Below are 26,362 nucleotides of genomic sequence, written 5' to 3'. Positions count from 1 at the left end.
CGCTTGGGCAATTGAACGGGAAAAGGGGCGGGCCATTGAAATTACCCTCAGGGCAAAATTCAACTGTCCCACCAACTGCTGTAATTGTTGCAGCGTAACTTTTGATGCATTTATACACACTTGCAGCGCAGCCCTGAACTTCAACACTTTCTCAGCTGGCAAACGGAAACACCCTTCAATGGAGTCCAACTCGATCCCCAGAAACTCGAGGCAAGTCGTACGACCCACTGTTTTACCCGGCGCCAATGGCACACCAAATTGTTTCATTAACACACAAAATTCGGCCAAGGCCCGGCCACATTCAAGATCCCCGGCTGCCCCAAGAAACAGAAAATCATCAAGGTAGTGCATTACATCTTGGAAACCTGTTTTCTTTGTGAAGACCCATTGTAGAAAACTACTGAATTTCTCGAAATAAGCACAGGATATAGAGCACCCCATTGGCATACACCTATCCATGTAATAACAACCCTGAAACATGAATCCTAGGAGACGCTGGTCGTCTGGGTGTACCGGGAGCAATCGGAACGCTGACTCGATATCTGACTTCGCCATCAGCGCCCCGGGCCCCAGGCGATTTAAAATGGCTACGGCCTCATCGAAGGATGCGTACCGCACCGAACACACTTCTGGATCGATTGCATCATTTACGGAAAGACCTCGTGGAGCTGATAAATTATGAATCAGTCGGAACTCACCGGGGTCTTTCTTGGGGACTACCCCTAAGGGAGAACAAACAAAATTCTGGACCGGGGGTACACTAAACGGGCCGGCGACCCGACCTCGAGTCACCTCTTTCCGGATCTTATCCTGTACTACGGTCGTATGCTGCAGGACGGAAAGTTGATTTCTACACTTCTCCACACCCTGAAAGTCCCCTACCGGGATGCGGAAACCATACGAAAAACCGTTCCGCAGCACCCCAGCAGAAGTACGATCCGGGTATTCACTGAGCCAGGGAATCATCGCCAGGGTATCAATTGGGGTAGGTAAAGGCGCCCCTCGGACTATATTTTAGACCTGTTTGGCACCTCCTCTCCCCCCATTATCACCCGTTCTGGCTCTGCACGAGGACTCAGGATGGGACGACCCACAACCACTACATTCATGTTTGAATTTACACGATCCCTGGGGTCTAGTACATTTACCTCTGTTGTAATTAAAGCAGAAACCCCTTTTCCCGGTATTGCCGGCAGGTTTCGAGTAATCGTCGGTACCCGTACCTGATCGAAAGGGCGTCCCCGCATATTGCCGGGAGGATTCGCCAACATTACTTCCCACCAACGGCATTTTCAACATTCCTGACTCCTTCATTAGCCCCCCCGACCCACCCCCACAAATCTAGAACTCCCCCAAACAGCCCCCCAAAAACATGCAATACTGGTATATTCAAAACATGGCAAATTGCGCTGTTCACAAAACATTGCTGTTTTCAGCACTTCCACTACTTCGATCCTCTTGAAACTTACCTGGACAGTCACTTGTTCCAGCGATTCACAAGAATCTCAGCAAGGCAGAACAAAATTGAACCACTGCGCTCTTTGAAGAAGAAGAAGAAGGTCTACGACTAGTTTTCCCTTAGTTTTCACCCAAACGCACGCACCCGCAAAACACCCAAAAGGCCAAAATTCTGCCAATTCTGGACCAAAGAACACCAAACCCCCCTAAAACCTTGCCAACATCATTATGAATGAGCCTGCATCGGGCCCGAGCCCTAGACCCAGGTGAACCATACCAACTTAAACCCAAAAACCCTAGTAAATCGTACTGAACCCTAAACCCTAGATGTGCTTTGTCTGTATGTGTCAAAGACCCTAGGTATGCTACATCAGGAGGATGCTTCACTCAGTGGTGCCTGCCTTGACCGTCTGCATGGCCCTGCCGCAAGCATGGGCCAAAAATCCTGTTCCGCTCAAGAATTTGCGATTTTTCAGTAATTTCGCGAGATTTGCGAAATGACGAAAAACAGTACATTTTGCAAACATAATGGATGTTTGGCCCAAGCTTGAGGCAGTGCCATGCAGACGGTCAAGGCAGCCACCACTGAGTGAAGCAACCTGATGTAGCGTACTTAGGCTCTTTGTCAGACAGGCAAAGCATATCTAATTGTATGCAGCAAGCCACAGAGCCCCAATTTTACATGAACTGCTGTCTGGAGTGGACTCTGACTGGCATAATAGCAACAGTACACTGCCTCGCCCTCGACCACTACATACCTTGAATAGACAGACATGTAGTTCTGCTATAGTAGTTGTTGTAGACTGGTTTACCTGTTTGCCACTCATGAATTGGCCATAGTTTTTCTGTAAACCGACGCTGATGATCCATCCATCCCAGTGAGTGACTATAAAGAAAAAAGATATATTATTTAATCAATCAACATGGTATATTGGCAAGTGAGTCTGCTCCAAGGACATTTTGCATATTGTGAAATGCAACATAGTGGCCCCTGAATTTGAAGTACAATTTTAATTAAACAAGGTAAAAAAAAACAGAGTAGTTGACACAAGTTACAATTACTGTGTAAAAGATTAAATAATAACTAAGACAAGACATATGATTAATCATTTCATGCACAAAAAACAAACAGCAATTGGTTTCATCAGAGCCAGACAGCCATTGCTGTCCACTGCATGCCATCTTCTCAATTATTCATTACTTGTTCTACTTTTTGTCCGCATCTTCTTCGGAAAGTGAGGGCCCACAGGGCAGCCTCTCCTGTCAATATCAGAAGTAACTCTGTCAGCAATCAGCAAGCATGTAGTTAGTCAGTAATTTCAGTCCCACTCGAGGTGACTCGTCGTAATCCATCCATCTGCCTTGAGGAAAATGGATAGGGGGAGTCTGGAGGAGGAGAATAGAGGAGCATGATTGAGTTGAGAACTTGTCATGGTCTTGAACCTAAGTTTGCGTGGTGGCACTGAGCCCAATGAAGCGGAGGCGCTGCTTCCAGCTTGGTCCCCGGAGGACACCGCTACTGCTGCAGGCGTAGTTTTTTTTCTCCCAAAATAGGTGTCGGTGGGCACACCAGTCTCCTTGGTAGGTGGTGCCACTTGCTTCTTCTGCTCCTTCTTACTGGCAGTGGCACTGGCAAATTTTTTCGCTGACGCGCTCGGGCCACCTTTCTTTGGGGCCATCTTCTTCAGATGTCAGAACAGCAGGCCGCAGTTGCACGGGTTGCATAGTGTCTTGTCTGAGGCCACACGTGACGTCACGTGATGTTGTGCTGCACACACACCGCTGCAGGACTTCTTACCGGCACTGGTGGTTCTCTTGTGCACCTAAAAGCAATGGAAGCCAGAGGAACATCGTTAAACACCCCAAAAAGTCGAAAAACACACAAAAATCACCACAATCCAATGCCATGCATGCCCTAAATGATGTTTACATTCAAGACACCCCACAGAAAGACTAGGTCCATGCACCACTGAGTACCCCTTGGCATAATGGTTGAAAGCAAGGCAAACTGGGTGCAGGCCTGAGCACACTGCCTGGCTTCAAAATGGCCCCTTGACTCCCACCACATGGTCAGGCCCTGCCTGTACCAGGCCTCAAAATGGCCCCCACCCATATGGCCAGGCCCCAACACCACCCCAAAAAGTCGTAAAGCACACACAAATTACCACAATCCAATGCCATCCATGCCCTCAATGATGTTTACATTCAAGACACCCCACAGAAAGACTAAGTCCATGCACCACTGAGTACCCCTGGGCATAATGGATAAAAACAAGGCAAACTGGGTGCAGGCCTGAGCACACTGCCTGGCTCCAAAATGGCCCCTTGAGCCTTGACCCCCACCACATGGCCTCACAGTGGCCCTCACCCACATGGCAAGGCCCCAACACCACCCCAAAAAGTAAAAAAACACACAGAAATCACCACAATCCAATGCCATCCATGCCCTCAATGATGTTTACATTAAAGACACCCCACAGAAAGACTAGGTCCATGCACCACTGAGTACCCATGGGCATAATGGTTGAAAGAAAGGCAAACTGGGTGCAGGCCTGAGCACACTGCCTGGCTTCAAAATGGCCCTTTACCCCCACCACCTGGCCAGGCCCTGCCTGGACCAGGCCTCAAAATGGCCCCCACCCACATGGCCAGGCCCCAACAACACCCCACAAAGTAGAAAAACACACAAAAATCCCCACAATCCAATGCCATCCATGCCCTCAATGATGTTTAAATTCAAGACACCCCACAGAAAGACTAGGTCCATGCACCACTGAATACCCCGGGGTATAATGGTTGAAAGCAAGGCAAACTGGGTGCAGGCATGAGCACACTGCCTGGCTTCAAAATAGCCTCTCGACCCCCACCACATGGCCAGGCCCCAACACCACCCCAAAAAGTAAAAAAACACACAAAAATCACCACAATCCAATGCCATCAATGCCATCAATGATGTTTACATTCAATACACCCCACGGAAAGACTAGGTCCATGCACCACTGAGTACCCCTGGGCATAATGGTTGAAAGCAAGGCAAACTGGGTGCAGGCCTGAGCACACTGCCTGGGTTCAAAATGGCCCCTTGACTCCCACCACATGGCCAGGCCCTGCCTGTACCAGGCCTCAAAATGGCCCCCACCCATACGGCCAGGCCCCAACAACACCCCAAAAAGTAGAAAAACACACAAAAATCACCACAATCCAATGCCATCCATGCCCTCAATGATGTTTAAATTCAAGACACCCCACAGAAAGACTAGGTCCATGCACCACTGAGTACCCCAGGGTATAATGGTTGAAAGCAAGGCAAACTGGGTGCAGGCATGAGCACACTGCCTGGCTTCAAAATAGCCTCTCGACCCCCACCACATGGCCAGGCCCCAACACCACCCCAAAAAGTCCAAAAAAAACCACACAAAAATCACCCCAATCCAATGCCATCCATGCCCTCAATGATGTTTACATTAAATACACCCCACGGAAAGACTAGGTCCATGCACCACTTTGTACCCCTGGGCTTAATGGATGAAAGCAAGGCAAACTGGGTGCAGGCCTGAGCACACTGCCTGGCTCCAAAAGGGCCCCTTGAGCCTTGACACCCACCACATGGCCAGACCCTGCCTGGACCAGGCCTCAAAATGTCCACCACCCACATAGCTATGCCCCAACAACACCCCAAAAAGTTGAAAAACCCACAGAAATCAACACAATCCAATGCCATCCATGCCCTCAATGATGTTTACATTCAATACACCCCTCAGAAAGACTAGGTCCATGCACCACTGAGTACCCCTGGGCATAATGGTTGAAAGCAAGGCAAACTGGGTGCAGGCCTGAGCACACTACCTGGCTTCAAAATGGCCCATTGAACCCCACCACATGGCCAGGCCCTGCCTGGATCAGGCCTCAAAATGGCCCCCATCCACATGGCCAGGCCCCAACGCCACCCCAAAAAGTCGAAAAACACACACAAATCACCACAATCCAATGCCATCCTTGCCCTCAATGATGTTTACATTCAAGACACCCCACAGAAAGACTAGGTCCATGCACCACTCACTACACCTGGGCCTACTGGCTAGTGAGGCTTTACAGGAACCCCAAAATTAAAAAAAAATCAACATATAACAATGAGCTAAAACTCCATGACATAAATGAGAATTAAGTTTAAAAAAAATCACAGAAACAGTTGTATCATGCACCCATGACTAACCCTGGGCCTACTGGATACTGTGGCTACCCACTATATTTTGATAAAGTTGTGAACAAAGTTTTAAAACTGTAGTTGCCTCAACTGCAATGCCCCAAACAAACAACACCAACTTACTTGCAAAATCTCAAGTCCAAAAGTGATTCAAACTCCAAAGTCCAAAAAGTCCTCAAATCCAAATATCCAGCAGCAGCCACAAAAAGTAATCCTTCCAGCTCCAGATCCAAATCAAAAGTGACCAGGACATGGACAAAGCACTGGGAGGAGCCTGCTGGACAAGAACCGGAAGTTGGAAACTCTGGGGCACTTCCTTATTCCCAACCCCCCAAAAAAATTGACTCCTTGCATCAAAAAGTGCAGCCAAATGTCAATCTGAGGAGTTATTCTGATCAAAATCATTTTCACAAGGTTTATGCTTCCTGCGGTGGATTTCTTGTGCAGAATTGCAATTTTTGCAATTTCGGGAATGCAAGCTGTTCAAATCTCCCACCGGAAGTCAGCTGCGCACCGCATCTACGTGTTCGGCATTGTTCACTCCCGCAATGCGTGATCGCGGGCCTTTATGACGTACTCGCGTTGTCAAACTCTCGCTGTGCAAGATGGCGAGCCGCGATAACGTAATTGCGTTAAAAAAACTCTCGTGCGATCACGTAGCAAGATCGAAAATGGCGCAGCACACGCAAACCGGGAGAAAAACAACTTGGGGGACTCAGAATCACGGTAAGTCAACGCCGCGCGCGCGATATTGTATTTTTCAAGCGCGACCAAGCAAAATAATTTGCAGCTTGCGAATTTGCATATTTTTGGGCAAATGCGCGCGATTCGCGGAACGTGAAATTGCCAAAAATCTGCAAATTCGACCGCAAAACAGATTTTAAGCCCATGCTTAGTCCATATACTACAGAAATCTTCGTTTCAATATGCATGACATCTATAGGAGAGATGCTGCACATTTTTACAGTTGAAGGGAACAGAGTCTTTCTTATGAACTTTAGACTATGCATCGGTACTTACTTGTAAGTACTAAAATCTCTCAATAAACACAAAGGCTCTTTTTAGAGACACCCAACATCTATACACATAAGCTTGATGTATATCTCAAAAATACATGATTCTATTTTTCAGCTGTGAAATGCGCGGATCCTACGCGCATGCTGCAACTTAAAAAAAAAATACTATCTTACTTTTTTGTCCCTACGGGACCTTATGTGACCCCCTGAGCAGGCCCAAGGGAGTCAGGGTGTGGTTAGTCTGCCCCCTTTTCAGACGTTGCACACATATTTCAATGACTTCCTCAGCCTCTCTTCTACCGAGGCACAAAATGGCTGCCAACAGTTCCTGATTTCGAATGTTTACAACCGCTTTACAGCCAATTAGAATTGAGCGCGTGATCGGGACGGTCCGCTTATCCTATGAGGCCAATCCTCGCACAATTCACGGATCCTCCGCGCCCATAGATATATAAATTACTTTAACCGTAATTTTCAAAGAAACTACTGGACAGATTGATACCAGATATGTGAAAGGCAACAGTCAGAACTGAGGACTACCTCTCTGCCAAATTTGGTGTAATTCCGTTCAGCCGTTCGAGCTGTAGCCGTGGCTATAGGTCCTATGGGAAATTGCATGGGTGAAACTCGTTTTGGGACCCTCTTTCTTCTCGGCCCCCGCTTCACCAATCACCCCCAAACCTTCAGAGAAGGAGCAGAACTGAGCTGGCCAAATGTTTGGAATATTGCTAGAAGATTCATCAATCGACACCAAAGTTATTGCCAATGGAATGTTGCGGATTTCCTATGGATAATAAGTCCTAACTATAACTACCTACTGGCGATCGCCAGTAGGTAATAAACATATATATAATCTGCATATCTATATAAATACAAATATATACATAAATATGCATGTTATGTACATGAAAGTTTGAAAAACACTAATAAAAGCAAAGCTAAAAAGCCACCTAATTAGAAACAGAATTGCTTTAACTCAAACAAGGGCGAGACCTATTGCATTTTTAATGCTTTTTAGGGCTCAGCCTTCGTCAACCCTGCGTCAGCAGGGGAGGCGGAGCTTCGAGCTCCTAATGTTAAAAAAAAAAAAGGTATCTCTAGCGCTCTGGCCAGACACATTCCTTAGTGTTTTATGGCATCTGCCTAGTGATTCGTCTTCGCTGTGCTGTCTATTTAGTAGCCTTGACCTGATAGGCTATATTGACTTTTCGTCCGTCATTGATGTTAGTTTCATGGCATATTCTGTGCGCGAACGAGCACGCAGAGTGATTAATCTTAATTAGGAGCTGTCAGAGTGCCGTGTAATGCAATCCAGATGATGCGAGCGCGTTCACAGCGGTGAGCGCGTTCAATGTAAAATGACAAGAGGCAGCAGGCGAGGCTCACAGAAGATGACTCATACATGCTCGTCCACACTGTAGTTCTTGTGTTTCCTGAATACTCTCATTTCCAAAGGGCGTCATTTCCTTCTTTTCCTCGCACGCTGCGCTGCACTATTTTTGTCTGTGGTTTAAAAAACGGGGTTTAAAGGCGTTTTATTATAAAACATTTGGATTCTGGTTCTGTAAGCTTTGTTTTCCGAATTTTAATAAGTGCTGACATGCAGACTACTGGTTGAATAAATGATGAGGGTTAAAAGTGACCTTCGTGACACGTGCTGTCGAGCCTGACTCGCAGAGTTAACATGCAGTCATCATTATTGTAAAGTTTGTGGAAAAAACGTGAATACGCAATAATCATGGAAAACAGAGCCTTCCCGCGGTTACAATGGGAATTCACAAATGTCTTGTGTGTCTCACGTAATGCCAATGGCTATTTCATTAGGAAAAATTAGACTCATTGATACATGCACCACCACCAGCAGTACTACCAGTACCACCACCACCAGTACCACCACCACCAGTACCACCACTACCAGTACTACCACCAGCAGTACTACCACCAACAGTACTACCACTACCAGTACCACCACCTCCAGTACTACCACTACTACCACTACCAGTACCACCACCACCACCATTACTTCCAGTACTACCACCATCAGTACTACCATTAGTACCACTACTACAGCCACCAGTACTACCACTACTACAGCCACCAGTACTACCACTACCACCACCACCAGTACTACCACTACCACCACCACCAGTACTACCACGACCACCAGTACTACCACTACCAGTACTACCAATACCAGTACCACTACCACCACCAGTACTACTATCACCAGTACCACCACCACCACCAGTACTACCACTACCAGTACTACGGGCAGCAGTACCACCACCACTAGCAGTACCACTACCGGTACCCCCACCAGTACTACCACTACCAGTACCACCACCACTAGTACCACCACTACCAGTACTACCACCAGCAGTACTACCACCAACAGTACTACCAGTACCAGCACCACCAGTACTACCACTACTACAGCCACCAGTACTACCACCACCACCAGTACTACCACTACCAGTACTACCACTACCGGTACTACCACTACTAGCAGTACCACAACCACCACCACTACTTCCAGGCTAGCGATGACAGCGCATATCTACAGGATAGCAATGACAGCGCATATCTACAGGCTAGTGAAGCCAATGCATATCTACAGGCTAGCGATGACCGTGCATATCTACAGGCTAGTGAAGCCAATGCATATCTACAGGCTTGCGATGACAGTGCATATCTACAGGCTAGCGATGACAGTGCATATCTACAGGCTAGCGATGACAGAGCATATCTACAGGCTAGCGATGACAGTGCATATCTACAGGCTAGCGATGACAGTGCATATCTACAGGCTAGCGATGACAATGCATATCTACAGGCTAGCGACGACAGCGCATATCTACAGGATAGCAATGACAGCACATATCTACAGGCTAGCGATGACAGAGCATATCTACAGGCTAGCAATGACAGTGCATATCTACAGGCTAGTGAAGCCAATGCATATCTACAGGCTAGCGATGACAGTGCATATCTACAGGCTAGCAATGACAGAGCATATCTACAGGCTAGCGATGACAGTGCATGTCTACAGGATAGCAATGACAGCGCATATCTACAGGCTAGTGAAGCCAATGCATATCTACAGGATAGCAATGACAATGCATATCTACAGGCTAGCGACGACAGCGCATATCTACAGGATAGCAATGACAGCGCATATCTACAGGCTAGCGATGACAGAGCATATCTACAGGCTAGTGAAGCCAATGCATATCTACAGGCTAGCGATGACAGTGCATATCTACAGGCTAGCGATGACAGAGCATATCTACAGGCTAGCGATGACAGTGCATATCTACAGGATAGCAATGACAATGCATATCTACAGGCTAGCGACGACAGCGCATATCTACAGGATAGCAATGACAGCGCATATCTACAGGCTAGCGATGACAGAGCATATCTACAGGCTAGCAATGACAGTGCATATCTACAGGCTAGTGAAGCCAATGCATATCTACAGGCTAGCGATGACAGTGCATATCTACAGGCTAGCAATGACAGAGCATATCTACAGGCTAGCGATGACAGTGCATGTCTACAGGATAGCAATGACAGCGCATATCTACAGGCTAGTGAAGCCAATGCATATCTACAGGATAGCAATGACAATGCATATCTACAGGCTAGCGACGACAGCGCATATCTACAGGATAGCAATGACAGCGCATATCCACAGGCTAGCGATGACAGAGCATATCTACAGGCTAGCGATGACAGTGCATATCTACAGGCTAGCGAAGCCAATGCATATCTACAGGCTAGCAATGACAGTGCATATCTACAGGCTAGCGATGACAGAGCATATCTACAGGCTAGCGATGACAGTGCATATCTACAGGATAGCAATGACAGCGCATATCTACAGGCTAGTGAAGCCAATGCATATCTACAGGCTAGCGATGACAGTGCATATCTACAGGCTAGCGATGACAGAGCATATCTACAGGCTAGCGATAACAGAGCATATCTACAGGCTAGCGATGACAGTGCATATCTACAGGCTAGCGATGATAATGCATATCTACAGGCTAACGACGACAGCGCATATCTACAGGATAGCAATGACAGCGCATATCTACAGGCTAGCGATGACAGAGAATATCTACAGGCTAGCGATGACAGTGCATATCTACAGGCTAGTGAAGCCAATGCATATCTACAGGCTAGCGATGACAGTGCATATCTACAGGCTAGCGATGACAGAGCATATCTACAGGCTAGCGATGACAGTGCATATCTACAGGCTAGTGAAGCCAATGCATATCTACAGGCTAGCGATGACAGTGCATATCTACAGGCTAGCGATGACAGAGCACATCTACAGGCTAGCGATGACAGTGCATATCTGCAGGCTAGCGATGACAGTGCATATCTACAGGCTAGCGATAATAATGCATATTTACAGGCTAGCGACGACAGCGCATATCTACAGGATAGCAATGACAGCGCATATCTACAGGCTAGCGATGACAGAGCATATCTACAGGCTAGTGATGACAGTGCATATCTACAGGCTAGAGAAGCCAATGCATATCTACAGGCTAGCGATGACAGTGCATATCTACAGGCTAGCGATGACAGAGCATATCTACAGGCTAGCGATGACAGTGCATATCTACAGGATAGCAATGACAGTGCATATCTACAGGCTGGTAAAGCCAATGCATATCTACAGGCTAGCGATGACAGTGCATATCTACAGGCTAGTGAAGCCAATGCATATCTACAGGCTAGCGATGACAGTGCATATCTACAGGCTAGCGATGACAGAGCATATCTACAGGCTAGCGATGACAGAGCATATCTACAGGCTAGCGATGACAGTGCATATCTACAGGCTAGCGATGATAATGCATATCTACAGGCTAGCGACGACAGCGCATATCTACAGGATAGCAATGACCGTGCATATCTACAGGCTAGTGAAGCCAATGCATATCTACAGGCTTGCGATTACAGTGCATATCTACAGGCTAGCGATGACAGTGCATATCTACAGGCTAGCGATGACAGAGCATATCTACAGGCTAGCGATGGCAGTGCATATCTACAGGCTAGCGATGACAGTGCATATCTACAGGCTAGCGATGATAATGCATATCTACAGGCTAGCGATGACAGCGCATATCTACAGGATAGCAATGACAGCGCATATCTACAGGCTAGCGATGACAGAGCATATCTACAGGCTAGCGATGACAATGCATATCTACAGGCTAGTGAAGCCAATGCATATTTACAGGCTAGCAATGACAGTGCATATCTACAGGCTAGCGATGACAGAGCATATCTACAGGCTAGCGATGACAGTGCATATCTACAGGATAGCAATGACAGCGCATATCTACAGGCTAGCGATGACAGAGCATATCTACAGGCTAGCAATGACAGTGCATATCTACAGGCTAGTGAAGCCAATGCATATCTACAGGCTAGTGATGACAGTGCATATCTACAGGCTAGCGATGACAGAGAATATCTACAGGCTAGCGATGACAGTGCATATCTACAGGATAGCAATGACAATGCATATCTGCAGGCTAGCGACGACAGCGCATATCTACAGGATAGCAATGACAGTGCATATCTACAGGCTAGCGATGACAGAGCATATCTACAGGCTAGTGATGACAGTGCATATCTACAGGCTAGAGAAGCCAATGCATATCTACAGGCTAGCGATGACAGTGCATATCTACAGGCTAGCGATGACAGAGCATATCTACAGGCTAGCGATGACAGTGCATATCTACAGGCTAGTGATGACAGTGCATATCTACAGGCTAGTGAAGCCAATGCATATCTACAGGCTAGCGATGACAGTGCATATCTACAGGCTAGCGATGACAGAGCATATCTACAGGCTAGCGATGACAGAGCATATCTACAGGCTAGCGATGACAGTGCATATCTACAGGCTAGCGATGATAATGCATATCTACAGGCTAGCGACGACAGCGCATATCTACAGGATAGCAATGACCGTGCATATCTACAGGCTAGTGAAGCCAATGCATATCTACAGGCTTGCGATTACAGTGCATATCTACAGGCTAGCGATGACAGTGCATATCTACAGGCTAGCGATGACAGAGCATATCTACAGGCTAGCGATGGCAGTGCATATCTACAGGCTAGCGATGACAGTGCATATCTACAGGCTAGCGATGATAATGCATATCTACAGGCTAGCGACGACAGCGCATATCTACAGGATAGCAATGACAGCGCATATCTACAGGCTAGCGATGACAGAGCATATCTACAGGCTAGCGATGACAATGCATATCTACAGGCTAGTGAAGCCAATGCATATTTACAGGCTAGCAATGACAGTGCATATCTACAGGCTAGCGATGACAGAGCATATCTACAGGCTAGCGATGACAGTGCATATCTACAGGATAGCAATGACAGCGCATATCTACAGGCTAGCGATGACAGAGCATATCTACAGGCTAGCAATGACAGTGCATATCTACAGGCTAGTGAAGCCAATGCATATCTACAGGCTAGTGATGACAGTGCATATCTACAGGCTAGTGATGACAGAGAATATCTACAGGCTAGCGATGACAGTGCATATCTACAGGATAGCAATGACAATGCATATCTACAGGCTAGCGACAACAGCGCATATCTACAGGATAGCAATGACAGCGCATATCTACAGGCTAGCGATGACAGAGCATATCTACAGGCTAGCGATGACAGTGCATATCTACAGGCTAGTGAAGACAATGCATATCTACAGGCTAGCGATGACAGTGCATATCTACAGGCTAGCGATGACAGAGCATATCTACAGGCTAGCGATGACAGTGCATATTAACAGGATAGCAATGACAGCGCATATCTACAGGCTAGTGAAGCCAATGCATATCTACAGGATAGCAATGACAATGCATATCTACAGGCTAGCGACAACAGCGCATATCTACAGGATAGCAATGACAGTGCATATTTACAGGCTAGAGATGACAGAGCATATCTACAGGCTAGTGATGACAGTGCATATCTACAGGCTAGTGAAGCCAATGCATATCTACAGGCTAGCAATGACAGTGCATATCTACAGGCTAGCGATGACAGAGCATATCTACAGGCTAGCGATGACAGTGCATATCTACAGGATAGCAATGACAGCGCATATCTACAGGCTAGTGAAGCCAATGCATATCTACAGGCTAGCGATGACAGTGCATATCTACAGGCTAGTGAAGCCAATGCATATCTACAGGCTAGCGATGACAGTGCATATCTACAGGCTAGCGATGACAGAGCATATCTACAGGCTAGCGATGACAGAGCATATCTACAGGCTAGCGATGACAGTGCATATCTACAGGCTAGAGATGATAATGCATATCTACAGGCTAGCAACGACAGCGCATATCTACAGGATAGCAATGACAGTGCATATCTACAGGCTAGCGATGACAGAGCATATCTACAGGCTAGCGATGACAGTGCATATCTACAGGCTAGTGAAGCCAATGCATATCTACAGGCTAGCGATGACAGTGCATATCTACAGGCTAGCGATGACAGACCATATCTACAGGCTAGCGATGACAGTGCATATCTACAGGCTAGCGATGATCATGCATATCTACAGGCTAGCGACAACAGCGCATATCTACAGGATAGCAATGACAGCGCATATCTACAGGCTAGCGATGACAGAGCATATCTACAGGCTAGCGATGACAGTGCATATCTACAGGCTAGTGAAGCCAATGCATATCTACAGGCTAGCGATGACAGTGCATATCTACAGGCTAGCGATGACAGAGCATATCTACAGGCTAGTGATAACAGTGTTTATCTACAGGATAGCAATGACAGCGCATATCTACAGGCTAGTAAAGCCAATGCATATCTACAGGCTAGCGATGACAGTGCATATCTACAGGCTAGTGAAGCCAATGCATATCTACAGGCTAGCGATGACAGTGCATATCTACAGGCTAGCGATGACAGAGCATATCTACAGGCTAGCGATGACAGAGCATATCTACAGGCTAGCGATGACAGTGCATATCTACAGGCTAGCGATGATAATGCATATCTACAGGCTAGCGACGACAGCGCATATCTACAGGATAGCAATGACAGCGCATATCTACAGGCTAGCGATGACAGAGCATATCTACAGGCTAGCGATGACAGTGCATATCTACAGGCTAGTGAAGCCAATGTATATCTACAGGCTAGCGATGACAGTGCATATCTACAGGCTAGCGATGACAGAGCATATCTACAGGCTAGCGATGACAGTGCATATCTACAGGCTAGCGATGACAGAGCATATCTACAGGCTAGCGGTGACAGTGCATATCTACAGGCTAGTGAAGCCAATGCATATCTACAGGCTAGCGATGACCGTGCATATCTACAGGCTAGTGAAGCCAATGCATATCTACAGGCTTGCGATGACAGTGCATATCTACAGGCTAGCGATGACAGTGCATATCTACAGGCTAGCGATGACAGAGCATATCTACAGGCTAGCGATGACAGTGCATATCTACAGGCTAGCGATGACAGTGCATATCTACAGGCTAGCGATGACAATGCATATCTACAGGCTAGCGACGACAGCGCATATCTACAGGATAGCAATGACAGCACATATCTACAGGCTAGCGATGACAGAGCATATCTACAGGCTAGCAATGACAGTGCATATCTACAGGCTAGTGAAGCCAATGCATATCTACAGGCTAGCGATGACAGTGCATATCTACAGGCTAGCAATGACAGAGCATATCTACAGGCTAGCGATGACAGTGCATGTCTACAGGATAGCAATGACAGCGCATATCTACAGGCTAGTGAAGCCAATGCATATCTACAGGATAGCAATGACAATGCATATCTACAGGCTAGCGACGACAGCGCATATCTACAGGATAGCAATGACAGCGCATATCTACAGGCTAGCGATGACAGAGCATATCTACAGGCTAGTGAAGCCAATGCATATCTACAGGCTAGCGATGACAGTGCATATCTACAGGCTAGCGATGACAGAGCATATCTACAGGCTAGCGATGACAGTGCATATCTACAGGATAGCAATGACAATGCATATCTACAGGCTAGCGACGACAGCGCATATCTACAGGATAGCAATGACAGCGCATATCTACAGGCTAGCGATGACAGAGCATATCTACAGGCTAGCAATGACAGTGCATATCTACAGGCTAGTGAAGCCAATGCATATCTACAGGCTAGCGATGACAGTGCATATCTACAGGCTAGCAATGACAGAGCATATCTACAGGCTAGCGATGACAGTGCATGTCTACAGGATAGCAATGACAGCGCATATCTACAGGCTAGTGAAGCCAATGCATATCTACAGGATAGCAATGACAATGCATATCTACAGGCTAGCGACGACAGCGCATATCTACAGGATAGCAATGACAGCGCATATCCACAGGCTAGCGATGACAGAGCATATCTACAGGCTAGCGATGACAGTGCATATCTACAGGCTAGCGAAGCCAATGCATATCTACAGGCTAGCAATGACAGTGCATATCTACAGGCTAGCGATGACAGAGCATATCTACAGGCTAGCGATGACAGTGCATATCTACAGGATAGCAATGACAGCGCATATCTACAGGCTAGTGAAGCCAATGCATATCTACAGGCTAGCGATGACAGTGCATATCTACAGGCTAGCGATGACAGAGCATATCTACAGGCTAGCGATAACAGAGCATATCTACAGGCTAGCGATGACAGTGCATATCTACAGGCTAGCGATGATAATGCATATCTACAGGCTAACGACGACAGCGCATATCTACAGGATAGCAATGACAGCGCATATCTACAGGCTAGCGATGACAGAGAATATCTACAGGCTAGCGATGACAGTGCATATCTACAGGCTAGTGAAGCCAATGCATATCTACAGGCTAGCGATGACAGTGCATATCTACAGGCTAGCGATGACAGAGCATATCTACAGGCTAGCGATGACAGTGCATATCTACAGGCTAGTGAAGCCAATGCATATCTACAGGCTAGCGATGACAGTGCATATCTACAGGCTAGCGATGACAGAGCACATCTACAGGCTAGCGATGACAGTGCATATCTGCAGGCTAGCGATGACAGTGCATATCTACAGGCTAGCGATAATAATGCATATTTACAGGCTAGCGACGACAGCGCATATCTACAGGATAGCAATGACAGCGCATATCTACAGGCTAGCGATGACAGAGCATATCTACAGGCTAGTGATGACAGTGCATATCTACAGGCTAGAGAAGCCAATGCATATCTACAGGCTAGCGATGACAGTGCATATCTACAGGCTAGCGATGACAGAGCATATCTACAGGCTAGCGATGACAGTGCATATCTACAGGATAGCAATGACAGTGCATATCTACAGGCTGGTAAAGCCAATGCATATCTACAGGCTAGCGATGACAGTGCATATCTACAGGCTAGTGAAGCCAATGCATATCTACAGGCTAGCGATGACAGTGCATATCTACAGGCTAGCGATGACAGAGCATATCTACAGGCTAGCGATGACAGAGCATATCTACAGGCTAGCGATGACAGTGCATATCTACAGGCTAGCGATGATAATGCATATCTACAGGCTAGCGACGACAGCGCATATCTACAGGATAGCAATGACCGTGCATATCTACAGGCTAGTGAAGCCAATGCATATCTACAGGCTTGCGATTACAGTGCATATCTACAGGCTAGCGATGACAGTGCATATCTACAGGCTAGCGATGACAGAGCATATCTACAGGCTAGCGATGGCAGTGCATATCTACAGGCTAGCGATGACAGTGCATATCTACAGGCTAGCGATGATAATGCATATCTACAGGCTAGCGATGACAGCGCATATCTACAGGATAGCAATGACAGCGCATATCTACAGGCTAGCGATGACAGAGCATATCTACAGGCTAGCGATGACAATGCATATCTACAGGCTAGTGAAGCCAATGCATATTTACAGGCTAGCAATGACAGTGCATATCCACAGGCTAGCGATGACAGAGCATATCTACAGGCTAGCGATGACAGTGCATATCTACAGGATAGCAATGACAGCGCATATCTACAGGCTAGCGATGACAGAGCATATCTACAGGCTAGCAATGACAGTGCATATCTACAGGCTAGTGAAGCCAATGCATATCTACAGGCTAGTGATGACAGTGCATATCTACAGGCTAGCGATGACAGAGAATATCTACAGGCTAGCGATGACAGTGCATATCTACAGGATAGCAATGACAATGCATATCTGCAGGCTAGCGACGACAGCGCATATCTACAGGATAGCAATGACAGTGCATATCTACAGGCTAGCGATGACAGAGCATATCTACAGGCTAGTGATGACAGTGCATATCTACAGGCTAGAGAAGCCAATGCATATCTACAGGCTAGCGATGACAGTGCATATCTACAGGCTAGCGATGACAGAGCATATCTACAGGCTAGCGATGACAGTGCATATCTACAGGCTAGTGATGACAGTGCATATCTACAGGCTAGTGAAGCCAATGCATATCTACAGGCTAGCGATGACAGTGCATATCTACAGGCTAGCGATGACAGAGCATATCTACAGGCTAGCGATGACAGAGCATATCTACAGGCTAGCGATGACAGTGCATATCTACAGGCTAGCGATGATAATGCATATCTACAGGCTAGCGACGACAGCGCATATCTACAGGATAGCAATGACCGTGCATATCTACAGGCTAGTGAAGCCAATGCATATCTACAGGCTTGCGATTACAGTGCATATCTACAGGCTAGCGATGACAGTGCATATCTACAGGCTAGCGATGACAGAGCATATCTACAGGCTAGCGATGGCAGTGCATATCTACAGGCTAGCGATGACAGTGCATATCTACAGGCTAGCGATGATAATGCATATCTACAGGCTAGCGACGACAGCGCATATCTACAGGATAGCAATGACAGCGCATATCTACAGGCTAGCGATGACAGAGCATATCTACAGGCTAGCGATGACAATGCATATCTACAGGCTAGTGAAGCCAATGCATATTTACAGGCTAGCAATGACAGTGCATATCTACAGGCTAGCGATGACAGAGCATATCTACAGGCTAGCGATGACAGTGCATATCTACAGGATAGCAATGACAGCGCATATCTACAGGCTAGCGATGACAGAGCATATCTACAGGCTAGCAATGACAGTGCATATCTACAGGCTAGTGAAGCCAATGCATATCTACAGGCTAGTGATGACAGTGCATATCTACAGGCTAGTGATGACAGAGAATATCTACAGGCTAGCGATGACAGTGCATATCTACAGGATAGCAATGACAATGCATATCTACAGGCTAGCGACAACAGCGCATATCTACAGGATAGCAATGACAGCGCATATCTACAGGCTAGCGATGACAGAGCATATCTACAGGCTAGCGATGACAGTGCATATCTACAGGCTAGTGAAGACAATGCATATCTACAGGCTAGCGATGACAGTGCATATCTACAGGCTAGCGATGACAGAGCATATCTACAGGCTAGCGATGACAGTGCATATTAACAGGATAGCAATGACAGCGCATATCTACAGGCTAGTGAAGCCAATGCATATCTACAGGATAGCAATGACAATGCATATCTACAGGCTAGCGACAACAGCGCATATCTACAGGATAGCAATGACAGTGCATATTTACAGGCTAGAGATGACAGAGCATATCTACAGGCTAGTGATGACAGTGCATATCTACAGGCTAGTGAAGCCAATGCATATCTACAGGCTAGCAATGACAGTGCATATCTACAGGCTAGCGATGACAGAGCATATCTACAGGCTAGCGATGACAGTGCATATCTACAGGATAGCAATGACAGCGCATATCTACAGGCTAGTGAAGCCAATGCATATCTACAGGCTAGCGATGACAGTGCATATCTACAGGCTAGTGAAGCCAATGCATATCTACAGGCTAGCGATGACAGTGCATATCTACAGGCTAGCGATGACAGAGCATATCTACAGGCTAGCGATGACAGAGCATATCTACAGGCTAGCGATGACAGTGCATATCTACAGGCTAGAGATGATAATGCATATCTACAGGCTAGCAACGACAGCGCATATCTACAGGATAGCAATGACAGTGCATATCTACAGGCTAGCGATGACAGAGCATATCTACAGGCTAGCGATGACAGTGCATATCTACAGGCTAGTGAAGCCAATGCATATCTACAGGCTAGCGATGACAGTGCATATCTACAGGCTAGCGATGACAGACCATATCTACAGGCTAGCGATGACAGTGCATATCTACAGGCTAGCGATGATCATGCATATCTACAGGCTAGCGACAACAGCGCATATCTACAGGATAGCAATGACAGCGCATATCTACAGGCTAGCGATGACAGAGCATATCTACAGGCTAGCGATGACAGTGCATATCTACAGGCTAGTGAAGCCAATGCATATCTACAGGCTAGCGATGACAGTGCATATCTACAGGCTAGCGATGACAGAGCATATCTACAGGCTAGTGATAACAGTGTTTATCTACAGGATAGCAATGACAGCGCATATCTACAGGCTAGTAAAGCCAATGCATATCTACAGGCTAGCGATGACAGTGCATATCTACAGGCTAGTGAAGCCAATGCATATCTACAGGCTAGCGATGACAGTGCATATCTACAGGCTAGCGATGACAGAGCATATCTACAGGCTAGCGATGACAGAGCATATCTACAGGCTAGCGATGACAGTGCATATCTACAGGCTAGCGATGATAATGCATATCTACAGGCTAGCGACGACAGCGCATATCTACAGGATAGCAATGACAGCGCATATCTACAGGCTAGCGATGACAGAGCATATCTACAGGCTAGCGATGACAGTGCATATCTACAGGCTAGTGAAGCCAATGTATATCTACAGGCTAGCGATGACAGTGCATATCTACAGGCTAGCGATGACAGAGCATATCTACAGGCTAGCGATGACAGTGCATATCTACAGGCTAGCGATGACAGAGCATATCTACAGGCTAGCGGTGACAGTGCATATCTACAGGCTAGTGAAGCCAATGCATATCAACAGGCTAGCGATGACAGTGCATATCTACAGGCTAGCAATGACAGAGCATATCTACAGGCTAGCGATGACAGTGCATATCTACAGGCTAGCGATGATAATGCATATCTACAGGATAGCAATGACAGCGCATATCTACAGGCTAGTGAAGCCAATGCATATCTACAGGCTAGCGATGACAGTGCATATCTACAGGCTAGTGAAGCCAATGCATATCTACAGGCTTGCGATGTCAGTGCATATCTACAGGCTAGCGATGACAGAGCATATCTACAGGCTAGCGATGACAGTGCATATCTACAGGCTTGTGAAGCCAATGCATATCTACAGGCTAGCGATGACAGAGCATATCTACAGGCTAGCGATGACAGCGCATATCTACAGGCTAGTGATGACAGTGCATATCTACAGGCTAGCGATGACAGTGCATATCTACAGGCTAGCAATTAAAATGCATATCTACAGGCTAGCGATGACAGTGCATATCGACAGGATAGCAATGACAGCGCATATCTACAGGCTAGTAAAGCCAATGCATATTTACAGGCTAGCGATGACAGTGCATATCTACAGGCTAGTGAAGCCAATGCATATCTACAGGCTAGCGATGACAGTACATATCTACAGGCTAGCAATGACAGAGCATATCTACAGGCTAGCGATGACAGTGCATATCTACAGGCTAGTGAAGCCAATGCATATCTACAGGCTAGTGAAGCCATAGCAATGACAGTGCATATCTACAGGCTAGCGATGACAGTGCATATCTACAGGCTAGCGATGATGGTGCATATCTACAGGCTAGTGAAGCCAATGCATATCTACAGGCTAGTGAAGCCAATGCATATCTACAGGCTAGCGATGACAGTGCATATCTACAGGCTAGCGATGACAGTGCATATCTACAGGCTAGCGATGATAATGCATATCTACAGGCTAGCGACGACAGCGCATATCTATATTATAGCAATGACAGCGCATATCTACAGGCTAGCGATGACAGAGCATATCTACAGGCTAGCGATGACAGTGCATATCTACAGGCTAGTGAAGCCAATGCATATCTACAGGCTAGCGATGACAGTGCATATCTACAGGCTAGCGATGACAGAGCATATCTACAGGCTAGCGATGACAGTGCATATCAACAGGATAGCAATGACAGCGCATATCTACAGGCTAGCGATGACAGTGCATATCTACAGGCTAGCGATGATAATGCATATCTACAGGCTAGTGACGACAGCGCATATCTACAGGATAGCAATGACAGCAAGTGAGTCTGCTCCAAGGACATTTTGCATATTGTGAAATGCAACATAGTGGCCCCTGAATTTGAAGTACAATTTTAATTAAACAAGGTAAAAAAAAAACAGAGTAGTTGACACAAGTTACAATTACTGTGTAAAAGATTAAATAATAACTAAGACAAGACATATGATTAATCATTTGATGCACAAAAAACAAACAGCAATTGGTTTCATCAGAGCCAGACAGCCATTGCTGTCCACTGCATGCCATCTTGTCAATTATTCATTACTTGTTCTACTTTTTGTCCGCATCTTCTTCGGAAAGTGAGGGCCCACAGGGCAGCCTCTCCTGTCAATATCAGAAGTAACTCTGTCAGCAATCAGCAAGCATGTAGTTAGTCAGTAATTTCAGTCCCACTCGAGGTGACTCGTCGTAATCCATCCATCTGCCTTGAGGAAAATGGATAGGGGGAGTCTGGAGGAGGAGAATAGAGGAGCATGATTGAGTTGAGAACTTGTCATGGTCTTGAACCTAAGTTTGCGTGGTGGCACTGAGCCCAATGAAGCGGAGGCGCTGCTTCCAGCTTGGTCCCCGGCGGACACCGCTACTGCTGCAGGCGTAGTTTTTTTTCTCCCAAAATAGGTGTCGGTGGGCACACCAGTCTTCTTGGTAGGTGGTGCCACTTGCTTCTTCTGCTCCTTCTTACTGGCAGTGGCACTGGCAAATTTTTTCGCTGACGCGCTCGGGCCACCTTTCTTTGGGGCCATCTTCTTCAGATGTCAGAACAGCAGGCCGCAGTTGCACGGGTTGCATAGTGTCTTGTCTGAGGCCACACGTGACGTCACGTGATGTTATGCTGCACACACACCGCTGCAGGACTTCTTACCGGCACTGGTGGTTCTCTTGTGCACCTAAAAGCAATGGAAGCCAGAGGAACATCGTTAAACACCCCAAAAAGTCGAAAAACACACAATAATCACCACAATCCAATGCCATGCATGCCCTAAATGATGTTTACATTCAAGACACCCCACAGAAAGACTAGGTCCATGCACCACTGAGTACCCCTTGGCATAATGGTTGAAAGCAAGGCAAACTGGGTGCAGGCCTGAGCACACTGCCTGGCTTCAAAATGGCCCCTTGACTCCCACCACATGGCCAGGCCCTGCCTGTACCAGGCCTCAAAATGGCCCCCACCCATATGGCCAGGCCCCAACACCACCCCAAAAAGTCGTAAAGCACACACAAATTACCACAATCCAATGCCATCCATGCCCTCAATGATGTTTACATTCAAGACACCCCACAGAAAGACTAAGTCCATGCACCACTGAGTACCCCTGGGCATAATGGATAAAAACAAGGCAAACTGGGTGCAGGCCTGAGCACACTGCCTGGCTCCAAAATGGCCCCTTGAGCCTTGACCCCCACCACATTGCCTCACAGTATCCCTCACCCACATGGCAAGGCCCCAACACCACCCCAAAAAGTAAAAAAACACACAGAAATCACCACAATCCAATGCCATCCATGCCCTCAATGATGTTTACATTCAAGACACCCCACAGAAAGACTAGGTCCATGCACCACTGAGTACCCATGGGCATAATGGTTGAAAGAAAGGCAAACTGGGTGCAGGCCTGAGCACACTGCCTGGCTTCAAAATGGCCCTTTACCCCCACCACATGGCCAGGCCCTGCCTGGACCAGGCCTCAAAATGGCCCCCACCCACATGGCCAGGCCCCAACAACACCCCACAAAGTAGAAAAACACACAAAAATCACCACAATCCAATGCCATCCATGCCCTCAATGCTGTTTAAATTCAAGACACCCCACAGAAAGACTAGGTCCATGCACCACTGAATACCCCGGGGTATAATGGTTGAAAGCAAGGCAAACTGGGTGCAGGCATGAGCACACTGCCTGGCTTCAAAATAGCCTCTCGACCCCCACCACATGGCCAGGCCCCAACACCACCCCAAAAAGTCAAAAAACACACAAAAATCACCACAATCCAATGCCATCAATGCCATCAATGATGTTTACATTCAATACACCCCACGGAAAGACTAGGTCCATGCACCACTGAGTACCCCTGGGCATAATGGTTGAAAGCAAGGCAAACTGGGTGCAGGCCTGAGCACACTGCCTGGGTTCAAAATGGCCCCTTGACTCCCACCACATGGCCAGGCCCTGCCTGTACCAGGCCTCAAAATGGCCCCCACCCATACGGCTAGGCCCCAACAACACCCCAAAAAGTAGAAAAACACACAAAAATCACCACAATCCAATGCCATCCATGCCCTCAATGATGTTTAAATTCAAGACACCCCACAGAAAGACTAGGTCCATGCACCACTGAGTACCCCAGGGTATAATGGTTGAAAGCAAGGAAAACTGGGTGCAGGCATGAGCACACTGCCTGGCTTCAAAATAGCCTCTCGACCCCCACCACATGGCCAGGCCCCAACACCACCCCAAAAAGTCATAAAACACACAAAAATCACCCCAATCCAATGCCATCCATGCCCTCAATGATGTTTACATTCAATACACCCCACGGAAAGACTAGGTCCATGCACCACTGAGTACCCCTGGGCTTAATGGATGAAAGCAAGGCAAACTGGGTGCAGGCCTGAGCACACTGCCTGGCTCCAAAATGGCCCCTTGAGCCTTGACCCCCACCACATGGCCAGACCCTGCCTGGACCAGGCCTCAAAATGTCCACCACCCACATAGCTATGCCCCAACAACACCCCAAAAAGTTGAAAAACACACAGAAATCAACACAATCCAATGCCATCCATGCCCTCAATGATGTTTACATTCAATACACCCCTCAGAAAGACTAGGTCCATGCACCACTGAGTACCCCTGGGCATAATGGTTGAAAGCAAGGCAAACTGGGTGCAGGCCTGAGCACACTACCTGGCTTCAAAATGGCCCATTGACCCCCACCACATGGCCAGGCCCTGCCTGGACCAGGCCTCAAAATGGCCCCCATCCACATGGCCAGGCCCCAACGCCACCCCAAAAAGTCGAAAAACACACACAAATCACCACAATCCAATGCCATCCTTGCCCTCAATGATGTTTACATTCAAGACACCCCACAGAAAGACTAGGTCCATGCACCACTCGTTACACCTGGGCCTACTGGCTAGTGAGGCTTTACAGGAACCCCAAAATTAAAAAAAAATCAACATATAACAATGAGCTAAAACTCCATGACATAAATGAGAATTAAGTTTTAAAAAAATCACAGAAACAGTTGTATCATGCACCCATGACTAACCCTGGGCCTACTGGATACTGTGGCTACCCACTATATTTTGATAAAGTTGTGAACAAAGTTTTAAAACTGTAGTTGCCTCAACTGCAATGCCCCAAACAAACAACACCAACTTACTTGCAAAATCTCAAGTCCAAAAGTGATTCAAACTCCAAAGTCCAAAAAGTCCTCAAATCCAAATATCCAGCAGCAGCCACAAAAAGTAATCCTTTCAGCTCCAGATCCAAATCAAAAGTGACCAGGACATGGACAAAGCACTGGGAGGAGCCTGCTGGACAAGAACCGGAAGTTGGAAACTCTGGGGCACTTCCTTACTCCCAACCCCCCCAAAAAATTGACTCCTTGCATCAAAAAGTGCAGCCAAATGTCAATCTGAGGAGTTATTCTGATCAAAATCATTTTCACAAGGTTTATGCTTCCTGCGGTGGATTTCTTGTGCAGAATTGCAATTTTTGCAATTTCGGGAACGCAAGCTGTTCAAATCTCCCACCGGAAGTCAGCTGCGCACCGCATCTACGTGTTCGGCATTGTTCACTCCCGCAATGCGTGATCGCGGGCCTTTATGACGTACTCGCGTTGTCAAACTCTCGCTGTGCAAGATGGCGAGCCGCGATAACGTAATTGCGTTCAAAAAACTCTCGCGCGATCACGTAGCAAGATCGAAAATGGCGCAGCACACGCAAACCGGGAGAAAAACAACTTGGGGGACTCAGAATCACGGTAAGTCAACGGCGCGCGCGCGATATTGTATTTTTCAAGCGCGACCAAGCAAAATAATTTGCAGCTTGCGAATTTGCAAATTTTTTGGCAAATGCGCGCGATTCGCGGAACGTGAAATTGCCAAAAATCTGCAAATTCGACCGCAAAACAGATTTTAAGCCCATGCTTAGTCCATATACTACAGAAATCTTCGTTTCAATATGCATGACATCTATAGGAGAGATGCTGCACATTTTTACAGTTGAAGGGAAC

The sequence above is a fragment of the Lissotriton vulgaris genome, chromosome 5, assembly GCF_964263255.1.
Source record: "Lissotriton vulgaris chromosome 5, aLisVul1.2, whole genome shotgun sequence".
In the NCBI taxonomy this organism is placed as follows: domain Eukaryota; kingdom Metazoa; phylum Chordata; class Amphibia; order Caudata; family Salamandridae; genus Lissotriton; species Lissotriton vulgaris.
The sequence above is the reverse complement of the archived record's forward strand: the minus strand, read 5'-3'. Positions refer to the sequence as shown.